At 30.1% G+C, this 12,264-nt stretch overlaps 1 long non-coding RNA gene across 1 annotated transcript; it reads left to right on the plus strand.

Moving 5' to 3' along the window:
* Window positions 1-1,238: 1,238 nt before the first annotated feature.
* LOC143075760 (uncharacterized) lies at window positions 1,239-11,218 on the plus strand. The gene is made up of 4 exons (XR_012978405.1): window positions 1,239-1,365; window positions 6,869-7,023; window positions 10,080-10,170; window positions 11,048-11,218. It is a non-coding gene; the product is annotated as an uncharacterized LOC143075760 (long non-coding RNA).
* Window positions 11,219-12,264: the final 1,046 nt, after the last annotated feature.

Raw genomic sequence — 12,264 nt, forward strand, 5'->3', positions numbered from 1 at the left:
TAACATGAGTACATGAAAATGAAATGTTTGGAAACACAAACTTCCATCAATATAGGTTTAGTAGCAAATATTTCAGTCAGATCAGACGGCCATGCATGATATACGGTTAAAACAAATAAGTAACGGGACGCACGCAAGTAAATAATAAATGATAAACGCTAATTTAAGTAACAAAAAAAAAGTTGTATCCAGAAATTAAAAAAAAGTTCAGTACATAGATGGATGTGGAAAACAATTAAATGTGTCATAAAATCATGTTCTACCTTATATTACTTAATCATACATTGATATATCTTTTAACCTGTCATAACATAATGAAAAGATAACTTGATACTATATTGGATTCACTAAAATGATTCTACTGGTTTAACTCAATTTCACTGCTTTTATTTCTACTGGATTTACCTAACTGAAACCTAAAAAATATCACCCCCTTTATATCCATCGCAGAGATATTGATTAGTACAAATTGAATACCAAAATATGTGAATTTAAATGCTGCGTATGTTTGTTGTATTTTTCAGCTGAAACAATTAGTCTTGTTCATAAAGTGATGATAAGACATTTTAACGTTTTTGAAAGACTTAAACATTTGTGTCAGATGTAAAGTAATTAGGCAAAATCAAAATCATCATTTCTTAGTGCTGTAAACGTTAAATTTAAGTTTCAGCAATGAATGAGGAAAATCGAAGAGCTTTGAGTTGGCGGTTTTGGGAGACAATAAACGGACATAGAAATGTCCCCTCTGTCACATACATACTTCAGTCCCTATGTTAGAGGGTATATAATATTTCTTCTGGTAACAATTGCATCTCCGCAGTACACGTAATTCAGGTCGTTTTTGTAGAGGTGTGTTTAAACTGAGAATTTTGTGTACAATCATTATTGCACGTAGTTAAGATATGTTTTTACTCTGAGTTGCACATAGGGTCCTTATTATATTCTTTTTAATTCATTGGCTATAAGATTGTTTGTCTCCCTGGAACTGGCAAAACATTTTCATCTGTCCTTTTAAAATATCAAATATTAAACCTGATGTTGGTTATACACTTAATATAAAGGCCTTGTCAATGAATTACTCCGTTACTTGAATGTTTAAATGGATAGTGATTCCTATTGATATCATATCTGATTTTATGTTTAACACACAACCAACTTCATAATGCAATAAGAAGTAGAAAGTGCATATTATGTTTTTACCCATACGGTAAGGTTGAATATGTCACATGGTTTGGAGAAAAAAATCTGTCAATTCAATATTTAAATATGTTACATTACGATTTTACCTAACATTTAAATTTTGAATTGAATAAAAGACAACATCAAAATTACCATTCGTCGGATTGGAATACTGATTTCTAAACAGTAAGTGTATTTCAAATATATTCATTTTATATCTAAGAACATCAATACAAACATAATATTTTAAAAAGTGAATGAAAAAATCAGATAAATACAGAAACATCAGCATGTTCAGTACAAATGATATCGCCCTGTTGATATGAATCATGCACGAGTTAAAATTGATCCATAACGAGGAAAAACTTATTTGAAATTTAAATAAAAAAAATCGGACACAGTTTTTAGTTACAAATGACACGACTTAAATCATAATGATCCGTTTTTGATTTGAAGGGAAAACATTCCACAACCTTCCTGAGTAGAATTTTAAATTGATCAACATTGTTTCTTTTGCGTCATTTAAAAACACAAGAATGCATACGTTACGAGGGTATTCTCATTATTCTTCTAAGGTAATAACTATTGGTGCTAGATAATATGAATTGCATAGGTATAATTGAAGTGCCTAAAATAAATTATCAATATTGAAAAAACAATTCACTGTGACTAGAAAAGGTGAAGTTCAAAGTAATTTCCTGTACCAACAATGTATCTATCGATAAGATTACAAGTGAGTACGAAGGGTTAGACTAGCTGTTTCTTTATTGACCCTTCTATAGTTATTTGTTCAGCTGTATTTCACGTCATCTCGTCGGTTCTTGGGGATATTATAGCTTCAATTGAATCTATACTAGAAACAATAATACAGAAACAGCCAGTAAATAACACTATTATATATCTAAGTTATAAACCAATTATATCGAAACCTAGATGACAGTTAACAACAAATTAATCAAGAAGAGACATTTAAACCTAGCGAACAGAACAAACGCAAACGCACACAACGGGAGTTATATAAGTACATGTATGCTTGCTTATAAAATGTAAATACATCATGCTTGACATACAATATTCATGGCATTCCCTAGCAGGTAATATAGTGATTTTAACATGCTGTTTCTGTAATTGGCCAGATATACATTCGAGGTTCACAGGATTGGCACCGAGTTATCGAATAGAGGGCCCAAACAAATGACCGAGAATTTAAAAGATATAGAAAATGGAGTTTTAAACTTTTTGCAGTTACCTTGCACTATGAAATTTCCAATTTCTCCTCCAAGTACTTTATATGTGCTATTTCAGTTCATTTTATCTAGAAAGTGTAAAGTAGGATTAATCAAATGAAATTCTCTTAAATCCGTTTCAAATCGTCGAATAATATTTTCTTATTTTATTTAAAATCACAAAATATTGAAATGTATGATATGAATATTGTAAACGTCCAGAGTAAAGTTAGGCATTCTTAAGTTTAACCGGAAGTGAACGTCCCGAAATAGCAATCGGGTCAATACGGTTTAACAATGTAACAGAAGTGAATTAGTTCATAATTTATTCTAAAAAGCCGTAATGGCCCTGTTCGAAAAGCAATATTAACTTAATATACTGATTTGTACATATCAGCTAAAAAATCCAAATATCAATCAATTTTGTTGATCGTTAATGGTTCAGTATGCACAAGTGATGCAGGCGTGCTCTGCATCAGGTAAATAGGGCAGAGTAAATTGTGAACCTGGGTCTTATTCATAATTTGTAGTGATATACTTTCATTTTAACTGAATATTACCCGAACTCAAAGATCTGTGAAAATAATGAATTCTGCATCATCAAGGAAGTGACAGTTGTGGAAATATTCAAAGTATAAATCAACTCATATATGGTTTATAGATATGAGATAAGAGTTGCGTCGGGTAGAAATCGACCTTATACAAATGAATAGTACAATGTAATACAGCTTTATGCAAAGTCTTTAACTGTTAGACAGTTTGGTTGCTGTAAGAAGTCTAACAGAAGGTGCACTAATGCTTTTGTAACTAAAATAAGTGTTCTTAATTTTTACGTATCAACCTGTCTTAGAGTTATGCTTTTTTGAATACGTGAATTATTTGTTTCTACTTTTTGAGCAAACGACAATAATGTAAACAGAAAGACATTTAAAGGATTGGAATGTTGCATTTTGTAAATATCACAAACCACGCCTCTTTTGTGGAGACATATAATACTCATAAATAATTTGCTTTATTTACGTACTGTATGTTTCATCTCATAGAGAAATAAAGTGAGAATATTACCATTATTAGAAAAATTATTGTGGTGAAAATTGAAATTCTGAAGTTGACCAGTAGGTTAGTAGAGATATCTAGTTAAAGTTTAAACTCTAACACGTTCGGGCATTTACATGTTGATAATATGCCTCAAAGTCCTATGCTATGACCTTTTGATAAAGTAGTATTGTCTATCAATTTTCCATTTTAGGATATATTTTTTTACAAAACTTAAAAGTGACACAGGTTTAGCCGCAAAGGAAGTTCCTTTGATAAATTGCATTGTCTATATTTACAGAAATGCAACCTGAATGCGCATTGCATTGCGACGATAATGATAAACATGTTGTTGTGGTAAAAATATAAACAAAAAGTTTTTTGGTTATAGATAAGTCATTTTGATATCATAATAACTTATCAATTATGTTAAATAAATCACAACAGCTGAAAAGTATTAGCTCAATCCGTTAATTTTACACAACAAATGCCGGATTCAGGCATCAATTTCTTAGGAATGTTGCAGAGCAGTTGAAATGAAGTTAAAATTAAGATACTATATCATATACATCTGTCAATATGTTTGCCTTCTGACCTGTCCTGTAAATATACTCATCATAGACACTAGGATTAAATTTGAATTTACGCTAGATGCGCGTTTTGTCTACAAAAGACATGTCACGTTATGATCAGACTTGTTTGAAGATCTGTCCGTTGATATCTTGTTGTGATGAAATCAAATTTCTCAATAAATTTATTTTATCTAAAAGCTTTATGCTATAATGGTAAAATGGTAAATTATGCAGTAAATGAAGCTTCAGTTTCATTTTCAATGACACTGTACTGTCTTCTATGACAGTTTCCCGTACAAAACATAACAAAAAAACGAAATCAATCCAGCGTCAGTAAGAAGTAAATGAATAGTTTCTTATAGTGTCACGCGAAAATATACATAATCATATTTAATATCGTACCATTAATCATATCATTTAAATGTTGCATCCTTTTCAAAATAAAAATATTTTCTATACTGTAGATTAAATAGTTAGATAAGAAAAGCAGTTTTAATATGATACTCAAAACTTTAAATAGATGTTTTTTTTATCAACTAAATAGTTGATAACCGATATAATGTTTTAAATTATTTTTCCAAAAGCATTTTGCATATTTAAGGCATACCAGTAAACGTTTGAAAAGAAAAGCTAGACAGAATAGATCTTTATCACTTTCTGACATGTTTGTTCGTGAACCTGAAAATGTTAATAGCTACAATGCATAGTGCTATTTATATCTATATTATTCGGTCAGTAGAATGTAGAAAACAACTTTACAATTAACCGTCATATTGCCATTGTGTGCATAACTGATAAAACCTTTAAATACAGCACCCCATTATGACATAATATAGGAAGAGTCAGTCATGTGCTCAACTGGTTTACATTTTCGAATCGATTTACAAGGTTGATATTTATTAGATAATCTATTTAATAATGAGACTTTTAATGTATTTTTAAAATAATCGTTGCATATTTTTTTTTTTATATCAAACGTAAAATTTCTGCATTACACTGATCTTGGTAGCTGGTTTTAATACCTTTTTTCTAAATGAAATTTTCCTGTTTGCTTAAGCAACACATTATAAATTATATACATTTGAAGCGCTTAAATGGATGAACAGGCATCAGGAATGATCAAAGCCAAATATTTGAAATCCAAGGGTGTATAAGAATCGAAACAGTTGAAAAGCTTTTTGATCAAAACAACATAAAAAATACCCAAACCCATCTAAGGTAAACTTTTATTGAGGGAATTTAAGGGCATACGGTACAGATTTGTTCCCACGATGATTTATTCACTTTCAACAATTTTCATACAAGCTATGTTCACCTAGTCAGTTCAAATATATAATACAGAGAATACCTGTATATGCTAAATTTTAAGATAAATGGGATCGAATTTTAGACATTTACTAAAAATTTGGTTTGCTGAACAATTTAATCCTTTGGACAAACAAACTAAACTGTTCGTTTCAAAAGATTAACACATGCGAATTTTTGTGAAACGATTCCTAACATTTACCTTGCTAAAGAATGCTATTAATTCGTAAAACAATTGTTTATGAATAACTACTTTTTTATGATCAAAATCTAAGATTTAATTGTGAAGTTGTTGTCTATCTTCTACTCAACGAATAATATAAAAATAGATTACAACACTAACTACAAATTTTCGTTTTCTCTCTTTAAACAAAGACTATTTATTGTATATGTTATGATTTTTAATAAATTGTTAACACGGAGACACAGAAATATGTGTCGCAATTACATAATTTGATAATTTAATGAACATATTTTAATTAAATTCAAACAATTTAAATGTCGCATGCAAAAATATTCACGTTTCACATCCGACATTTTGTTTGAAGATAATCATGTACTGTTCTGAAGCTTTACGGACAATAGGTAAACAATAACAACTTTGCCATTTTTTTATAAAACAGACAGGACAGAACTTCGTTCACCGTAAGCAAACAGTACTGAATTTACCGCAGTCTGAAAATGGACCAGAAAACGTTTTAATAATTTATTGCTCCGTCGTTAAAAGCTGGTCAGACCAGCATTACTGGTTAAGTTTAAATTGACACTAGTACACAAATGATAAGATCTAAAATTATTGAAAGACAAAAATAAATGGTCATCTATAAGAATAGTTGTCAATATGAAGAATGCTTTCTCTAACTGTTGTGCTAATTTCACAGTTCTTGATCGGTGTGAGAAAAATCTTTCTTCTCGCTTGTGAGATTTCTGCTCATGGCGATTGATTGGTCTAAATGTAATTATGATGTCAATTTTTTTAAGTTTCTTCTGCATTGTCCAATGTTGACTTAAACCGAAATACTATTCACGACAGAAATCTTTGAAAAAAGTCTAGTCTCGGTAGTAATCTTAGATGATTCCTACTTGCATTTTTATTGAAGTTAAAAATAAACAATAACTAAATAATACATAATTTATTATGTAAACAACACATATTGTCCACCTGAAATTATATATGGCTTTCTAAGTGTGTTCCTTGTCACTTGGATATGACAAATATAAGGAAGTGTATATAATTAAAAATATGATTTTTACCCTGTCGACAACTCTGAGGTAATGGAATTACGATAATGTGTCCTTTTTAAAAGTTAATCTACCATAATCTAGACATATACATGTACTACTATTATAATAATCAAGTTCATTTGAATAACGACCTGTGAATATATTGTCTTTAAAAAGATCAACATTATTATTAAGATTTTAATGATTTGGATATGTCACATATATGTATCACACAGGTTGTTACGTTTCAAATTACTTTTATTTTTAACTATGATTATATTGTACTTGTGAAACATTCAAATAGAATAAAGATTATTCAATTTATAGGTATGACAGCAGTTTCGAGTTCAAAAGATGATTTTAAAACGGAGACATCAAATATTTCTCTTGGTGAAACATCGAGAACAAGCGGGTTTGACGACATCTTGCAAGCACAGCCAGTCAAAAAAGAACAAGACGACTATACATATGACCTTATATCTGTATGTTAATTTCTATATTGTATGTCCTTGAACTTCTTTTCGAGTTCATCATTTCATCCATTTTTGTTAAGTTTCTTTACTTATTCTTCTTAGAGCTTAATACTTGGTAACATAATATGAATAAAATATATACATGTTTAACTCGGTCTATGCATGTATCAATCTGAATAGCATTGCTTGAGCTAAAGTTTATTTAAATAAAAGCAATAAAGCCAATTTCATACATAATCGTATCCAGGTTTTAAAAATAATCATGTCCATGAACCAATAACTGCAAAACTTTCGAATATCATTGTTTATAAGAGATGTTATTTCGTGTCCGTATCTATAATACTAAAATAACGAGGTCCAATTTGTCAGCCTTCATCACGTTAAAACGATGAATCAAAGAATTCAACTTTATATATAACTAATATAGTACAATGCTGTTGATTAAAAATTACACCACTCCAGACCCTTTTGTTTTCCACATAATTAATATTGCCAATAATTAAGAAGTTCCGGGTCGAATCCGATACCGATACCAATAGTATATTCACCTGTTACCTATTACCTTATCTGTACGTTCCGCATCTGACAGGCGCACCACCAAACGCTGTATTTAGGATTTTGATATATACACGGGTCGTAATCACAGGGTTGACACTACTTAATTCAATCATTGTCACATTGTTCCCGATCGTAGTATTTTAATCAGTATGACTTTCTAAGATGACAATACGATTAATAAAAAGTCTGGACTTAAAATAAGGCGTATAGGTACGTAACAGTTTTCAATTTGTTAGCCGGAATGACGTTAAACAGCAAATTGAAGAATTCAACTCTATTTATAACTCATAAAGGACATTGATGTGGATTAAAAAATACTCCTTTCCAGGCCCTTTTGTTTTCCAAATAAATAATGATACCAATAATTGATAAGTTCCAGGTCGACGGGTTCAAACAGAAAGATGTTGAAAGCAGAGAAAACTGTGCATCTTATAATCGGCATGACTTTATGAGATGACAATACCAATACTAAAATAAGGCTTACGCATAGTTATATACTTTAATTCAGTCACAGACCCGCGAAATCACGGGTGTGTTCTAGTATAGATTATATAACTACTTTCCAGGTCTCGATATGTATAAGTTATATGCATATATGTGTTTGCCTCCAAAAGGAGATTGACATTTTTAAAGATATCATGAGACTGCTTTTTTCGCTAGTAGAAAAAAAAACTTCTAGAAAAGGAGATTGATTTACAATCATAATATACAAAATAGACAAACCGATAGATGTCATCTGTGATAAAACCTTTTTCGCAATGGGGAAAAAATTCCTAAAAAGGAGATTGATTAATATTTTATAGAAATTCAGTATATATGAGAGATTATCAGTAACTCAATATCAATCTGAATCTTATCTTCACAAGCATATCAATTCACACCTGTGTTTACTAAAATCACGATAGAGAATTTTATATTCGTATGACCACACACAGAGTCAGCAAACACCATTACACAATAAAATAAATTGTACAGGAAAGACTATAGAAATAAAAGATCGTTCAAACAATTGGGAAGACAAATGAGAAAGGATTGGCAGTTGATTGAAAATGACTCAATTTCTAGAGACCTATTTCCCAGACCGCCTATAATTATTTATCGGAAGCACAAGAACAGTAAGGAGTACTTGACCAACCACAGTAAACGACAACAGTATAATTAAATAAGAAAGGACATAAAATAATAAGGTTTTTACAGATTCACCAGGTGTAGTGCCCCCAAAATTTAACTGCATTTGATACGGTACACGGTAGACACATATTGATAACTTTCCAAAAAATCCTTTCAAATAAATAGATGTTTAAAAGTTAATAATAAACCACAGAATAATCTACCGAGAAAAGGTCAAATCATAACAGTTAAAGATAATATGCATAATTTAAAATGAATATATATATAAGCTAAACATGTAATATATTTATGAATCACCATTCGTGCATAAACAAACATGGAAAAGCAATAACAAACTAAGCCTGTAATTTAAGACAAACATTTAAATGCACATAGAATTGCAAATAACGTATACACAGCGATGTACCTATATCTTGTTAAACATTTGGTTAATAAAGAATTCAAACATTGAAAATAATTAAAGAAACTCGATATAGACACTAATTTTAGTAGGTTTTGCTAAGATTTGTTCATGGACAGGATTATTTATACAACGTCTTACTGTACAAATAATTATAAACTAGCTCTTATAGAATTGTGCTTTTGACACTGTTGCAAATATATATGTGTGCAACTTATTGCGTTTTTGATGTTTTCATTATACAAAGTAAATTTTGCAAATGGTGAATTATTGTACACCAGATCAATATATGTGGTGCACCGAACAGCTTGAAAATATTACATAAACCAAAATTGTTTGCTTAATTAGACACCACATTTTTTAAAAACACGTAAATAAATGCAACGAGAAAATTACAAAATTTATATTCATTTCAATAACGAAAAACAGCCAAGTTGTGAACATATTTGAGTAGCATGAACCAACAAAAACTACTGCAATACAAGCTCCTGGCTTTTAGTAGGCATTTAAGGAATATGGAATTTTTTATATATGTTTTGAGCGTTCAATCCTTCCAGAATCTCAGAAAGCACAATAAATCGTTAAAAATAGTTGTGAACGGCTTAATTAACTCAATAGATAAGTTCGAAACACACAAAATAAAACTACTAGCAAACAACAATTGACTCAAATATTCGATATAAAAGATTTATCGCTCTTGCCATCGGCTCATTGATAGCAAATTATAACAAATAGGTACACCAAGTTCACTTAGCGAACTAATATGACAGACATTATTGAACCAACTACACACACTTTATTACAGACACTAGACTTTGGACAGGCACATAAATAGAATTGAGAATGGGAAGACGGTTAGGTAGTTAAGAGATATTGTGTAATGCTGTTTAATTTACGTTAATATATTTCAAAATTAATGCATGCAATGGTTAAGATAATCGGAAAATAATGTAAATTGAAGTTAATATTTTGATAGACAGAGATTCAAGATAAACCACGAGTCCAGGGTTATTTATCACATTTTTTAACTTTTGCTGGTGAACGAATTACTGATCGCTATGCTGGAGGTAAGTGTCTTTGTAATTAATGTTTGTATTCATATATACAAATAAAGGATTGTTTTTGAATTCTAAAAATCATAAATTAAAAAGAGTGTTATCAAAACCTTTGAGGCTATACATATTTTCAGAATAGTTTAGCGTACACTTTATATATAGAAATGGAGATGACATTCGATGCGGTTTTTTTGTGTTTTGTTTTGTGTTTTTTTTAAACTTTAAAACGTTTATAAGATTAGATTATGCTTACACAGCTATGACATCGATTAAAAACCTTCTTTTCTGTAAAATTTAACATGATCACTTTAAATAAATATTTGCTAAATTTAAAAAAAAAGCAGAACTATGGGGAAATCAGATTTTTATCAAATTAATCATCATGAATGTCTCAAAATACAGAATTATAACATGTCTGTTCAATATAAAGTTACCAAAATTCAAGTTTTTGAATTTGTCGAATTATTTTCGTTACTGGTACCGTTTAAGATTAAAAACATATGTCAGGGCATTGCATGTGTTTAACATTTTTAAATTCTTATCAGGTTGATCCTTTTCTTGACCTGTTGATTATTGTTATGTTACTAACGTGTGGGATGTCAGTACTTTATTGGCCAAAATCATTCATTGCGTTACATTTTCATGCTCTCCTCTGAATTTCCTATTGTCTTGTGCATTTTTTTTGCAGATTACAAGGAAAAGAAGTTAAAAGTTTGTCTGAAAATCGACTTATTTAATTAGAGAGAAAAACGCATTTTAACACAAAATTTATATCTTCAAAGTATCCAACTTAGAAAAAAGACAACACAAAAAAAAAAAAACAACACATAAATGTTTACAATATTTGCAATTAAGATTGGAATATTTGAATAACTTCTTACATTTATAGAAAAAATCAAACCGAAATCACGAGTTGTAAAAACATCATGGTCACCAAAGGAAGATATGCAGTTAGGCACAATAGTCAAGGTGAAGAGATCAGGAAATGAAGTCCATGTTCAATGGGACAAAATTGAAGAAAAAGTGAACCTGCTTGATCTACGCTTAGTTGCAGCAACAGGTATTCACCAATTAGATTGTTTAACTTTTTATCATGAACTATGTTTATATCAGATTTCAACAGTAGCAGGACCTACATGTATTGACCATTCCGAAGCACCCGTGTTAACCACAGTTTCGTGTTTGTTACTTGATGCTAAATCTATAGTTTTCTTTGGTTATCTGCGAAGTGATTTGCACCTCTAATGTTTTATACAACTTTTTATTTGTTTATTTCGCCATCATGGTGTCTCTTCTATGGTTTATATTGTTCTCTTGGCATTCTGTCATTAATTTAATGAACAGTAAATATTACGAAGTTTGTTTTTTTTATTTTCCAAAGGTCAGCATAAGGTATACAAAATTGAAATTTACTTCTAATGCTGTACTTTGTTTCTTAAAATGATGTCTAAAAAATGTAGAAAAAAAATTAAAAAAACAAACAATTACCTTGTGCACAACCGTTTTGGGACATATAGGTATTATATTATATAACTGCTATAACTTTGGCTTGGCTGTAGGACATTGTTTTCCTGGTGTCTCTTTTTTGAAAACGATAAGTACAAAGTTATAGTTAGTTTGACTTTATTGTTGTGCTAAATCTTATCTTGTTACATTCAATGTAATCTCTCATATGCATCTTATAGCTATACTCTCTTTGTTGAGCAGTAATGTTCAGTTATCCATACAACAATTAATTAAAAAAAAATACAAGAATGAAATTTTTGTTGGTACAGAGCTGATTTAAATATAGATGGTGCTTTGTTATTTATAGATTTTTCAAAAGCTTTTGACTCGTTAGAATGGTCATTTATGTATGAAGCTCTTTTAAAATTTGGTCTCCCGCAGTCGTTTATTAAATGGGTTAAAACTTTATATAATGGTGTCAAAGGTTGTATGCTAAATAATGGGTGGATTTCTGAAACCTATAGCATTTTTCGTGGTATTAGACAAGGGTGTCCCTTGAGTTCGATATTTTTTGTTATAGCTGTAGAGATTCTGGCATGTAGAATAAGACAAGATACAGGTATTAAAGGATTTCAAATCAAACTTGATTCTAAAACACAT

This window comes from Mytilus galloprovincialis, chromosome 5 (assembly GCF_965363235.1).
Source record: "Mytilus galloprovincialis chromosome 5, xbMytGall1.hap1.1, whole genome shotgun sequence".
Classification (NCBI taxonomy): Eukaryota; Metazoa; Mollusca; class Bivalvia; order Mytilida; family Mytilidae; genus Mytilus; species Mytilus galloprovincialis.